The following is a 14873-nucleotide window of genomic DNA, read 5'->3' as shown; positions in this document are numbered from 1 at the left end:
TGACTGGGATGAAATTAAAAGATGCCAAAATGCTGTATTGGTCAATCCTGTGCCCCCAGGTCCTCTCCTGCCTGGCCACCTGTAAATTTCACAACATTTCCTAGATTTAGCCGGTGTAACAGAGTACTTCTTTGGTTTGTCAGTCATTAAAAAGAGAAAGAGCACTGCAGTGGGGCCTCTCGCAGCCGGCAGGTGTGACACCCGCCTTTGTGGGACAAGGCGCAGGACATTCCTTCACAGGGGATACCAGGCCCTGGATAGCTTGGGAATCACTGTAGGACATTCCTTCGCAGGGCCTACCAGGCACTGGACAGCCTGGAAGTCGGGTTAAAGCAACCCAAGGCAGCACAGGCACTCGGAGGGGTCCCCACATGGCTTGCAGGAGATGAAATCCCCCTCCCACTCTCAGAGCCCTCCAGGGTTGTACGTAAACCCACAGGGATAGAGTTGAGGAGTTTTGTGCTCCTGCCCCTGGGGCTGGGTTTCCTCAAGCAGTGGCAGGTGAGGCATGGCACATACAAAAGAGCTAGTAAGTAGGTGCTAATCTATTCTATCCACCTTAGGGAACAGGACATCTCTAGTCATCATGCACATACACCTTATTTCTGTGCACACAGAAATGCATATTCTGTGCATGATTTATTACTAAAAATAGTTTATATGTATGCATACAAAGGAACAAATTAATATTTTGCTAGCAACCTCATTCTTGGCACAGTCCAAGTTTTGAGTGTTATATTTGTAATCATAATATTTAATAACAATATGGTTCATTCTGTGCAATTTTACATACTGCGTGCACATCTGTGCATATGTCACCCCAAGACAACATCTTAAATATTACATCTGAAAATTAGGAAATTAAAAGTTTTACAAAATTAGATCTTTTGTAAAGACACATTGCCTGTAAACTTGAATTTTTGAGAAAATTCTAACTAGCTAAAACTGTTTGTGTTATATTTGGCTGAACAACCTAGTATGGACACTGCCTTATACGAGAATATTTCCAGAAATACTTACCTTAGGTAGGTCCACATTAAAGAAATGTAAAATTATTTGGCATTGTAATCACAGCATTTGCGCAAGAGTTTTTGCAGTCACATCCCAGTTTAAAAAAAAAAAAAAAAAAAAGGACCAAAAGGCAAGCTAAACAAGCATATAACCAGAACTGAATTTTAATTTGAATTGCCTGATTTTGAGGGTTTTTTTTTTGGGGGGGGGAGTTGAAAATAAATACCTTGGAGTATTAAAGTCCCATTTTGCATTAGCAGAATTAAAAGCTTGTATTCATATGATAAAAATCTTTTGAGATTTCTTAGCTTAACACAAACTTAAAGGAATCTTTAAATTAAATTTGAATCTGTATCCTTCTGAAAGTCTGCTTAGTTATTAATTACCATAAGCGTTAATATTAGAGAATTTTCATAAAGGTCCATCACATAAAAGATCTCTCATGTAGGAATTGATTGTATAAATTACTTTGATCCTGATTTTAGTTTAAAAAAAACTCAGTAAGGTAAATAGGCTTGGGAATAGCAGGAAGTTTTTCCCAGCAAGCTCAAACCTGAAGCGTGCAAGGCCAGCAAGGAGTGCCTCAGCTGGAAACAGTTGGCAGCACCATTGGCTGCAGGGAGTGTGGAGGTACCCTCTTCACAAGAATGCACAGCAGCCAGACAAAAGGCAACAGGCACCAGTAGTTTCCTGTGATGTTACCCTGGTAAGAGACACCATCAGCTCCAAAAGCACTCCTTGTTGAAAGAAAACAAAACAGGTTTTCAGGCAGAATTAGATCAGCTAATTCTTCTTCCTCTGATCCTAAATAGTCGTCCAAAAATTAATGTAACAAAGGAAGACTGTAAAGCCAGAAAATTGATTTTCGTATAGATTTCCTCACATCAGATCACCAGAATCAGAGGAAACTGATGTGCAGAAACTTACTTTGCTTGTGGCCTTCCAGGAAGCATGCAAAACTTCTGTCAGGCTGCAGTAGGCAGCTTGCTATGGTATTGCACAACATATTAAACCCCTTGATTTTGCATAAAGCTACAAAAAGTCAATAATTATGTCCAATGAATCAACAAGGAGGGTTCTAAGCAGACTTGTGACACAGTGTTTTTCCTAGACTCTATGAAATTTATAACTTTGCAGTTTAATGTTAACTATTGGATAGGGATATATCCATGGACTGTTTCAGATGCATATTAAAAAGACATGCAAGGTTTATAAAGTTTCAAAGGGAAAGTGGTGAGAAAACTGCAAATCCATGAGAGAACAGGTAGTTTTATGCCCTTATGAGAGCAAAATATTTAGATTTCTAGGGCTACTTTAAGATTTTATGTCACTAATGAAGTAAGATAAATGAAAGCAACTCTGTCAAGGCATTTTCATATAAAATTTTATTAAAATAGATCGGAAATATTTGTGAATGTTTGTCAGAAGAAATCTTTCAAAAAGCCTTTTCAATGACTGAGTAGAATACAGGGAGCACAGTAACTCAGAGAAGGCATAAAAATAAACTATAATAATGAAAGCTGATTAATAATTTAAGTAGGTTAGTGTTTTGTAAATTATACAGAAAGGCACTTCAAAGAAACATCTTAGTAAACCTTGAGAAACTCAGAAGAAAGTCATTACATTAATGATTTGCAACATTTGTTATTTATAATGACTATTGTTACTTGAGCCTTTTCCTGTAGCAGATTTCCCCTTAGAAATATCCTCATAGTTCAAGGGCTGATTATAAACACAAAGTAAGCACTTGGTATATCTCTAGAAGCCTGAATATCAATTTCATCTGATTCTGGTGATCTGAAGCCAAATGAGAGGCAAGTGCATATCTCCCCATGCTTCTGGAATTGGTGGATTTCAAACCACAAATCAGATGAGCAGTGCACGTACTTCTCATGGGTACAGCATTTTCTTAATTGCCCTCGCTCCTCCATCACTGCTTTCATTGCAGCACTTGGAAGTGCAAAACAAGCAATCTTACCAGTGTACTGAACTAAAAATCAATGTGCTGTTGGTGGTTGCAGGACATGAAATCTGCACATATTATTTTACTACAAGCTGCCTTTCAGACCTCTTCCCCAACAACCCTAACTAAACAGGAGAACTCCCAGGTCTGTCTCACTTCAAGGGAAAGGCACTGTTTTGCATAAAGTTTAAGAATCAATGTTACAACACCTTCTTTGTGAGAAAATCTTCACATACTTTGAAATTGTTCTGCTATTTATGCTCACGTTAATTCATTGCGCTCCATGTAAAAACATTTGCATACAGGAAGAGATGGCAAAATGGAAGCATAAATACTTACACCATCATATCAAATTATTGAAGACTTTTTGGTTTCTAATAGGAATAATTTAGATAAATGCACTTACTTGCCAAGAGACCCACATCACTGCATAATCCCATGGCATTGAGGGGAAAGCTCACCAACATTATTGGTTTTCTGATCATCAGTACACCTGACGAAACAAAGAGCAGGTAGTAAACTTTACCTTTCTCCTACTCCACCCTTGGGGATTCAGGTTTTGGGGTTGTGTTTTTGTAAACAAATATTTTATTCATTTTTTTAAATTAAATACTACATTGATCACCATTTTTGATAATTTTGATCATCTACCATTTCAAAAGAAACATCAAGAGTATGACCAGTGATTGCAGTGAACCTGGCTTATGCAAAATCAAGCATTCACATAATTCACACATTCAGCATTTTGTGTGATGAAGCCGTGCCTTTTTCTAAGCCTTGCTATGTTCTACTCTGCTGGTATGAACCCCATGACTCCCAGGGACTGGAAAATCCCAAATGAGTGCAGAAAGATCTAACAGAGCATGAGAGGGAGACTGAGAAAAATTATGGAATCCATAATCCTTTTAAAAATTAACTGGAAAAGAAAATTAGCCAGACACCGTACATGTATTAATTAGTTCAGAAAAAGGGAAAAAAAACCCCAAACCTTCCAGAGTACGTTTACCACTTACTATATATATCTATATCTATATCTATATCTATATCTGTATCTATATCTGTATCTATATCTATACTAATGGAACCTAAATACTGAGGAGTGATTGCCTAGCTCAACACAGAGAACATAGAGAAGGAAATAGAGGATTGTTTCAGTTTGTTATTTCACTTATAATGAGCCACTTTTAACTCCTGTCCCAAGCCCCTGGCTGCTCTAGCCCAGCCTTACAGAAGCCTTGGCCACAGCAGAGCACCGAGCCACCCACAGCACCCTGCAGCCTTTGCTGGAGCCTCCCAACAGGCCTGCCCACAGCATCCTCTCCAGCCCACAGAGGATACTGCTGTGAGGCTGGGTGCCAGTCCTGCGCAGGCGTGGGTGCCAGTTCTTATGGACTTACTGATGATAGCTCATTTCAGTACAGGCATCGGCCTGATGAAGGGAGAGGATAGATTTGTATGAACAACACCTCTTCTGTTGCTTGCTTGCTTGTTGAAATCAGTGAGTTGAAGCATTGGGAGCTGCTGAGAAGAGATTACACTTATCACAGGTGAACCAGGAGAGGGCTGTGAGAAGAAGATACCACAAAAGACTCATGGGGTCAAGGTCATAAAGGAGGCTTGCTTTCGCTATCACCATGTCTCCCTGTGTGCTTTCAGACAGCTCAGGCTTTTCTTTTAGAGGCACATTGGTTATAGGAGTACAGGGAGAAGAGAGATTTGAAAGTGAGAAGGTTTTCTTGATTGCTTTCTGCTAAGTAATTGGTATTGATATGTTTTTGTTTCAGATGCCTCAGGGATAATAGAGCTTTAGGAAATGGGTGGGTTTCAGTTGCCTGTTTTTTTTACAGCTATAATTGAGAATTTCTTTTTCTAAAAAGGGGGAAAAAAAAAGGTGATAAATGTGCCTCGGGAGAGGTGATGGAAAATATTATGACACTAGTCAAGATGATTGCAAACACGGTGAGGCTGAAATGTGTTCAGCTGACCTAACTAAGCATGAATAATACATTGCTTCATTTGACTACAATATTTCTGGTCAAATTCTGAACATAACAAGGTGATTTCAATAACCAAGTTATTGTGCTATCAGATAGTAACAGTTTAGGTGTTACGAGAAAAATATGCTAAAATACTGCATTTCTAAAGAAACAGTACTAAGCATTGTGCTTTAAAGCAGTCTTTCTTATAGGGCAAGCACCTTTCCTTCTCTAATAAAATGTTGTCAGAGACTGTAGGTTTTTTAATATCACAGGAAGAGAAGATTCCTCCAAATTGCAAACATCGCAGGAGATTTAAAGGCAACAAATGCCAAGGGAAGGAGCAGGAAAGACATTCATTTTAGCAACAGATTACTATTACAAAGTGATCACACCAGTGATCATGCTGACTTCTACTACTGCAACTATCCTTGTGAAGGTACTTTACTCATATAGAAATTGTCTTAAATAGCTAATCTAATACACATAAAGAATATTCACCAACTACCAAGCTGGAATATTTTCAAGACAAATTACAATTATAGGACTGTATGTTCTTGTGTCTTCCCTCCCCAGATATAAAGGCAGAGCTGGGAAAAAAGTGTGCTGGGAAGAGTAGCTGAATCTTGCCTTAAAGGTTGGAGAGACAGAATAGGCTTTTCTTTTGTATATCTATCAGAATCCTGGACAAAGGCAAACAAATACCTCTTCTGGAAATCTACTGTTTGTGCATTTGTGCTCTGGTTTTTTCACCAAAATTGTATGTGGCTCTTTTTTTTTTTTTTTTTTCCCCAGTGTGAAGAACACAGAACAGCCATTATTTTCCTCATAGGTCCTAATTGCCTTCAACAGAAACAGATCTCTATTCTTTTGCTCAGTGTTATAAATCCAGTATTTAGTCAGGTGAGACTACATTAGGAGAGTTCAGACTGAGCTCATAGTAAGTTAATAAAACAGTAAACATTTACTTCTAAAACTTGGATTCTAAGCTATGACTCTGAAATGGGGTCTACATGCCTATGATAAATACTTTACATCATGCATTAAAACATATATGCATGAAAATAGTCAGTTGAGCAAACATGTCTTAAGACGTGATGCCAAATAAAAGCCCAAGTTATTATCCACCTAAAATAAACAGGAAAAAAGATCTTTTGTTGTCATTGTAAGATGAGTTAATGGATTCATATGAACACATTTAAATGCAAATCAAAATTTATTCATGTAATAGGATTTTTGACATTATGGTATATACATCTCTTTTTTTAAGATAATTTCTGCCCAACTTTTGAAGAAAAAATGCAAAACCTTTGGATTTAGGTCCTTGGTGTGGAGAATGTGCTTTGGAGTCCTGGACAACAGCAAAGAAATACAACTATGGAATATATCCTCTAGAATCCTATTGTTCTGCACACGTGTTCTATTTTTTCATCAAAAGTGTATGTGGCTCTTTAGCCTGTGTGAAGAATGCAGAACAGCCATGTCTTCATAATGGATGATAATTGCCTTGAATAGATATGCAGTTCTCTCCTTTTGCCCTTTTTTGGTATCAATTCAGGATAACAGGCCTATTCTTCCCATTCTTCATCGTAGATTTTACAGACTGCAGTCAAGAGAAGTACTCTACGGACTAGAAACAACTTGAGTGCATATACATTTATGGGAACTGTCCCAATAAACAACAACATAGACATTTTTCCCATTTGGTGTCTGAAAAGCATGAAAGTGGTTCTTTCATATGTAAAACCTTAAAATACCTCCCACTTATAAAAGTTACATATTTACCTAGTTAACATGACAATCAGTGCATCCACTGTAAGCTTTTTTCCTGCATTCCTGCCTTTCCAGTTACGTACACGTGCGCACGCTCTCACAAGCACCACATCAAATGGTCCAGCAACTGGCTGAAAGGCTCTGCTAGGAAGGTTTTGTTGCTAAACAGCTGCTCTCCTCCTTTAGTGTATTCATGAGCCTGCCAACTCCTTCCTTGTCTGACAGTGAATCTGTTGTGCTCATGAAAGAGGTGTGGCACTCTTCTCTATCTCTGAAGACACCAATAAGAGAAAATACGGTGTTCATTAAACACTAGGTATCATTATTGCCATTTTGTTTTCTTATAATCTAATCCTTCATTACCAAGTTTCACCTTAATAAGACTGAAATGAAAATAATCATGTCAACTAATAGATAGATTTGTGAACTTTACACCTTAATTCATCAAACAACCAATATGGAACCACATTACTTCTGCAATTAGGGGAATTTTTCTTTTTAGTAAAACAGAAACACATTTCAATCATTCTGGGTACTATAAGATACATCAAGAATTTAAACTGTATTCATAACTTTAATATAGACTTACCTATGTAAATAATTTTAATTAGAGAAGCTATGATGACGATATCCTGTTAAAAAAGCAAAATGTTTTTTAAAAAATCAGTTACTCTTCAACATTCACGTGTCTGAAATTTTGTGCACTGTAGCTATAAGGAAAAAAGTACATTCCTTGAATTCCTGCTCACAAAAGTCATCTCTTCTCCTAGGAAGCTCCTTGAACTTCTATTTTGCCTGGCAAACAAATCAGATTTTTTAACAAAAAGAGTAAAATCATGCAAGAAGTGGTTTACAGGATCAAAAATTTTAATAAATATTATTTGCTTATAAAAGTATATGGAAGGAATTTCAAAACTGCTAAATGTAATTTAATACAGTCCAGAAGTGAAGTGATTAATATTTTATAGAAATGTCTGTATTTCGAGACACATTAATCACACAGATTGCATTCAGAAAACTGACTCGTTGGTTTTGCTCTTTGCTTTAAAAAAGAACATTTAGTCTCACCTTTCTAGAAGTATCATTTTAGCTTTGTCTGAAAAATAAAAGTAACAGTTCATTTCTATTTCAAGTTAAATGCATTACCTGAAGGACAACATGAAGAGTTGGTGGGACAGCTAATGGTTGGCTTGTTTCAGAAGCTTAGCAGCAGCAGGGCAGGCCATTTTTGCTGAGAAACACCCTACAGGAATCCATTAGTGTCCTTAGTCTTCACTGGGTTCATCTAAGTCTGCTGTTTAGTCCGTGGGATGTTTGCCAACATCTCCACTAGGATCCAAATGTCTCCCATGATGCCTGTATATGATTCATTAGTATAATAAGATGCAAGCAGTGTGTGGCAAATAATCCCCAGCAGAGCTAAGCCAAACCTACATCTAGAATACAAATAGAGGAAGAACTCTTTCCCAGGTACTTACAAGGTTTCCCCACCTTACATTAGGGTGTGCAACCCATTGTGGCCAACAAAGGAAAAAAAATGACTCTTTTTCCGCTGTCAAAAACCCATTCTCCGCCAGGAGAGGTAACCAGATTCTCTGGTATTTACACATTTGTACATCACACAAATTGCTGAGTCTGCCTCAGGCTTTTAAAATTCCTTTCAAAAGTGCTCTGCAGGAGTTACAGTTTCTGGTCATGGAATGGAAGCATGGATTAGTTTTGCTGTTAAATTGCTATGTGGAATCAACAATTGCTTAGGGCCAGATTCAAAAAATATGAGGACATATACAAAGCAGGACACAAACACATGCAGAAAACCCTTCCCAACCGACTGTTGTCAGATCACTCTGTGTTGTATTGGCCAGGGAATTTCCTTAGGAGTAAGGAATCCTGGCCCACTGCTTCAGTGCTGTAAACTATTTCAGTCCTTATATTTTTCTCTAGCAACTGTCTAACATAGGATGGATAGGAGGACAGTGTTTCAGCATCCTCCAATACAGCTAGTGTTCCAACTACAGTGTCAGGCTCTTCTTAACTCTTAGTAATCATGTGAATCTTTCCTTCCATTCTGCCCAGTGGCACAGCTTCAATGGAAATATTTTCCTCCTGTCTATGGTTTGGTCTTTCCATGGTAATTAGAGAAGTTTGAATTTTCACCATCTGAAGAGAAAAGGTAAAGACCACATTGAACACATCCACTTCTCTGTTTTCCTAGGTGACTTTCCACAGCACTCAGGTCTTCGAACTAAGAGGCACAGTCACCTCCAAGGTGGCTTCCCAAACTTCCTTTGGGCATCTTTACATCCCTTTCCATTCAGCAGATGGTGCTTTGAATAGCAAAGGTGCCATGAATTGCTAAGGGGAGCCTGAGCATCTAGCCTGGTTTTGAATCCCATTCTTAGCACCAGGTGCCTTATACTTACAAGTTGTACACCTAATTTATAGGTACTTCTGCCTTTCACTATAAATACTTCTTCATTTTTACAGCTCAGATTTTCTGCTCAGATCCACAAACAAATTGTAATGCAATCTCTCAGGTTATTGTTAGGCTTCATAATTTCAGATCTGTAAAAGGCCTAGGAACCACCAGAAAAATGCATAGTACTCTTGCTGTCATTGTTTTTCTATAAGATAATGGGTCTGAACATCCCTATATGTTAACTTTCTACATGTTAGTTAGTCTTTTGAGCCAAGTTCAATATGCGAAGTTTGAACATTTGGAGCATATATTTCAGTGACTACAGGGCCACAGTTTGTCCCCATGTGATGAATAAGAGAAAATGACATTAAAAGAAACAACATCCGTCATTATTTTTCTGAGCTTTTATTTTTCTGACATGCACTTTAATTCCAGGTAGACACTTACTGATTTAGTAGGTAGAGAATGTGACTTTATTAGGATATGCCATATGTAGAAGAATGTTTTAGGTTTCTGTTTGTACATGAAGTCTATAGTAAACAATACATAGAGGCCCCTAAAATACAACAAGTTGTACTTTCTGGTTCCATTTTCTAACAAAGGAAGATACCTATCTTGTGATGTGACCTAATTTCAATTTGGTAGCTATGAACTATAGATTGCATAGTGAATTTATTTAACAATTTGAAATGGACAACCTGAATAAAGAAAAGCTACTAATGAATTTGCTCTAAAATAATTTGCAGTAGTTTTCAAAAAATTGAGGACATACTTTTTAGCAGGGTCTGTCTGGTAGGACAAGGGTTAATGGTTTTAAACCAAAAGAAGATAGATTCAGAGTAGATACAAGGAAGAAATATTTACAATTAGGGTGGTGAAACACTGGAACAGGGTACCCAGAGTGGTATTGGATGTCTCATCCCTGGAAACCTTCAAGATCAGGTTGAATGAGACTCCAAGCAACCTGGTCTAGTTAAAAATGGCCCTCCTTATTGCGTGGTTTTGGACTAGAACACCTTCAAAGGTCCCTTCCAACCTGCATTATGATATGATTCTATGAAATTTATAAATGCTTGTCTTTGGGGGATTATAGGAAAATTTATTCCCTGGCATATAGATTTACCATTGGTTAGTATTCTTTTTGGTTGTTGGTGGGGTTTTTTTGGTTGCTTGGTTTTTTGTGTGGTTTTGTTTGTTTGTTTGTTTGTTTGAGTGGTTTCTATATTTCCTTTTGTTTGCTCTTATAATTGATATTGCAATTTTCAGAAATCTTAGAAAAATTGTGTGTCTAATATAGCAATCATGCTTCTGAGTAAATCAATAAGAAAATCACCACAAATTATTTTAATTTCCGAAGTTACAAGATTCAACAGTAACTTGAGACGTTAAGTCAGTAATATTCTAGTTTATCCATCATTTAAATAAATGTAATCTGTCAAGCCAGTCAAAGGAGGTAATTGTTCCTCTCTGCTCTGCACTGGTGCAGCCTCACCTTGAATATTGTGGGCAATTTTGGTCACTGCAATATGAGAAAGACACTGAGCTGTTAGAGAGCATCCAAAGGAGGGCAGTGAAGATGGTGAAGGGCCTGGAGGGGAAGCCATAGGAGGAGCAGCTGAGGTCACTTGGTCTGTTCAGCCTGGAGAAGAGGAGACTGAGGGGAGACCTCATTGCAGTTACAACTTCCTTGTGAGGGGAAGAGGAGGGGCAGGCACTGATCTCTCCTCTGTGGGGACCAGTGACAGGACCCAAGGGAATGGCCTGAAGCTGTGCCAGGTTCAGGTTTAGGTTGGATATTAGGGAAAGGTTCTTCACCCAAAGGATGTTTGGGCACTTGAACAGGTGCCCCAGGGCAGTGGTCACAGCACCAGCCTGACAGAGTTCAAGAAGCATTTGGACAATGTTCTCACGCACATGGAATGACTCTTGGGGCGTCCTGTGCAGGGATAAGAGTTGGACTTGATGATCATTGTGGCTCCCTTCCTACTCAGCATATTCTGTGATTCTGTGAAGTGTTTGCTGTATGTTCTCCTGTGTCAGGCAAGGTTTCTCCTTGGTTCTTGTTAGTTTCCAAAAATACCATAGTCATCTTCTTAATTCTTCTTTTAAAATTGCATTTTTAATAAATCTTCCAGCATAATGTAAATCTGTGGTGTGTTTTGAAGCACAATGATCTTAGGGCGTTTCAGTAATGCATATACTGTTCTTATAGTCTTTTACATTTTGATCTAAATATCTGTAATTTAATTCAGTTCGGACTAATTGTTTATTTTTATGCTATGATCTAACTGAGCATTTTCACTCTGTTTCTTCTCATTCAGATTCCTTGACTCTTCATACTACAAATAGAGCACTACCTTGGTACAGATATCCAATTTTCATTTTATTTCTTTGAAACACAAGCTTTTTAACTCTCTTCCCTATTTTCTGATTAAAATTCTCCAATACATACTTCCTGAGATTGAAGAATTAGGTCCAGGCCTGGCATTAAAAGGTGTAAGCCCAGATCTAGACACAGCCAGCCTGGGAATTGCTGCAAAAACTCACTAGCACTTTCTCAGGACTTGAAACAGTGCATAACTCTGATCAGTAAGCCATTCTGATAGTGGCACAAGTAACACTGTAAATTATTCAGAGATAAGGCAAGGCATTAATTTATAAGACTATTTCTTGTTGCTGGGATTTTAAAGTGAGGTAGTTTAGCTGTTCAAAATCTCTTGCTTCTCCCCACAATTAAGATTTTTAAGTGAGTTGATGTCACTTTCTATATACCTTGAAAATAATAAGGGGTCTTTTTATATGGTACATTTTAGAATTAAATTAATGGACAGGTAAGAGAAATATAATCCTGAAGAACTGCTTGACTGTAAAGGTTTCCTCAGTTCATCCCCATACACTCAGGGTCCTCTGACTGCTTGCCACTCTTGCCCTTTAATATGTTGGCAGAGTCAGCAGAAATTGCAGAAGTTGTACTAGGGAAAGTCAGCACAAAGTAATGTAAAGAAACCTGCTTTTGCTGTAAATTAAACTTCCGTTTTCCTGAAAATGAATACAGTAGCTGCACTGATCACAACATAGACCAAAACCCTCTGATTGTAATCCAGGTCTTAGGACCAGAAATATTAAATTCATGGATAAATCCATATATTACAAAGGAGCAATGACTTAAAGCTACTAAAGTATTTTAACAGTGCCATCAGACATCAGCTTGTAAATGACCATGAGACCATCCCTGTCATAACATTTACTCAATTTGAACAAAATTAACATTTCATTTTAGAAGATCAGACATTACTGTGGATGGGTAAAGTAAGGCTATGTTCCAAAGTTCTCCAAACAAATTTTTAAAGATTTTTCAACAAGTACTTCTTCTAAAACACTAATAAAATCAGGTTTCCAGTAGGACTGCTGAAGTCCTTCAAGGGTCTATGCTGAACAAAGAAAACCCGTATTTATAAAGAATTAACATATCACAAAAGGAATTTTTATTTTATCATGTCCAAAAATTATACAAGCCTGTAAAACCACATTCTGATACCATCACTTCTAGCAGGTTTTACCCAGTATTTGACATTGACATAGTTTCCACAACTTTGTTTTCAAAAATAGAAATAGTGAATGTCTCAAAAAAGGAAAAGAAAAAAAACTGGCTCAAGCATAACCTGCTGAAGACAGCAGCACAGAAGTACACAGGAAAGAGTAAAACACTTAACTGAAACCTTCTTTGAACTCTAAGTAGGACAATGTCCTTTTATGTGTCAAAAACGTGGTTAGCACAGGAACTTACTATCTCCCCCTGATAATCTGCCAGGTAAATAGTAAGAAACATTTTCTACTGTCTTCAGATTCCTAGAAGAATGTGCATATTCCTTTTGTATGAGGGCTTTTCAGCCATGATATAGAAATGTGACCTTTTTTGCCCCTACTTATGGTTTTTATCCAAGAATTGTTAAAGCCTACTAGCAGTACAAAATGCTCAGTTGCTGCTTTAGAGAGCATTTCACCTGGGATTTAGGTAACTGGGTATTTTTAAGTTCAAAGAATTTCTTCATGCAGCCCCGTAGCCTGGCAGTAGGGCTCTGTCCATGACCTACTGTCACAGCAATATTTGTCATATTGAATTCTTCAGTCTACTAAGCCTGGATTGAAGGGGATCTCAAGGCGCACAATCGACTAGGCTAAGGAGACTTTCTGGCCTTGTTCCAGGCACTCCCTGGAAGGCAGCAACCACTCCCTGGAAGGCAGCAACCAATGGCTTCCCCTTCTTCCTGAAACTACCTGAGGTCAAAGCAGGCCCCAACACAAGCTAGAATTCTTCCACAAAAGCAGGAAAAACTACAGATCTTGCAACTGATCATGGAGTGAATGACACTCCTGGTTTACTCTTCCATCCCCAAAGTAATCTTGACAAGTCACCCTGGCAAGGGTAGCAAAGAGAAGTACAAAGTTGCCTTTGGGGTACCTCAGGATTCCTTCATGCCAACGGTACCCTTAACAGCACATTTAGAAATGCATTGGAGATATTTTATGCCGTTTTAACATGCACTGAGAATCTGTCAGGAAGATGTGGAGATTGCACCCGAAAGGTCAACAGATCTAAACCGTTCTTCTTTAAGTCAGGACTTCCTTACCTGTCAAGAGGTGACTTAGAAAAAGGATCAAGGTTCATGGCAAATAATGTCTGAATACAAGTTCCAGTGCACTGTTTAAAGTAATCTTTGTACAGGCTGGGAATTACCCTCAATTATCCACTCTAGGTGACCCTGCTTTAAGCAGGACATTGTTCCAGACAAGGTCTAGACATCCCTTCCAAACTACATGATACTCCAATTTTACAAATACACATCAGTATAATAACATTGCTAGCACATCTGAACTCATGTTTGTAATGAAAGTACTAGAAAATCTATATACCTGTTCAGAATTTGCATTTTAAATCAGAAAGACTTTGGAAATGCATTGCAAGCTTGGACAAAAGTTTGAAAAGCCTGTCTTGCCCTATACTTTTTATTTCTCCATCAGAATAAGAGCTGTCTTGTTTATGCTCTCTATTTGTTTGCAACGGAGAAGACTTGCATAGTAAAGGACCCCTTAGTTTAGTAATTAAGAGAATTCTCAAGTAATCAAGGGAATAGTGATTACAGGTTGCTGATGTTTTTATTTTAATAATAAATTCATTTGATGTGGTGTCTGTGCTATGAAAGGAGCTGAAATTAAATAATACTGTTCTCTGATCTTAAAAAAATCAATGAATTCGGCCAATACAATTCAATATCTAAAGATTCTCAGTAATCAGCCACAAGTGCTGAATCAGTTGTTGTACGAGACTAGAGCAAGTGTTTCTCTGTTGATTTTTACTTCCAAAGTTCACACTGTCAGAATCATATCTCAAGCTTTCATTTCCAGAAAAGAATGAAAATGGAACACAGTGCAGATAGGAAATCACACAGAAGAATAAGAGGTTTATTTTGTGACTAAGCGTTAAATTAGTAATAATGAATATTTACAACAGACTAGTCCTGCAAAGACTTGACAGTCCATGCCAGCTGGAGACTTTGCTTCACAGCAGAGTTATGGAATTTCACACTCTACTTCAATTTATTCATGCAAAAATGACTAACATTACCATTGCACCACAGGACTTCACTGTATTTTACTGCAGATATTTATATTCATTTAGCTTTGTTCATTATTGTGACAGTGTAATGTATACTTTTGAATATATTAATTA

The 14873-nt window shown here is 37.8% G+C and overlaps 1 long non-coding RNA gene across 1 annotated transcript; it reads right to left on the bottom strand.

Annotated features, from left to right (window-relative positions):
• Positions 1-199: 199 nt before the first annotated feature.
• On the bottom strand, positions 200-10756 carry LOC121674095. The gene is made up of 3 exons (XR_006019442.1): positions 7313-10756; positions 3381-6994; positions 200-1748 (listed from the first exon to the last, which is right to left on the bottom strand). It is a non-coding gene; the product is annotated as an uncharacterized LOC121674095 (long non-coding RNA).
• Positions 10757-14873: the final 4117 nt, after the last annotated feature.

Source organism: Corvus kubaryi, unplaced genomic scaffold (genome assembly GCF_017639235.1).
Source record: "Corvus kubaryi isolate FWS band 111438036 unplaced genomic scaffold, C.kubaryi_AGA036_p1.0 66, whole genome shotgun sequence".
Lineage (NCBI taxonomy): Eukaryota > Metazoa > Chordata > Aves > Passeriformes > Corvidae > Corvus > Corvus kubaryi.
The sequence above is the reverse complement of the archived record's forward strand: the minus strand, read 5'-3'. Positions and strand labels throughout refer to the sequence as shown.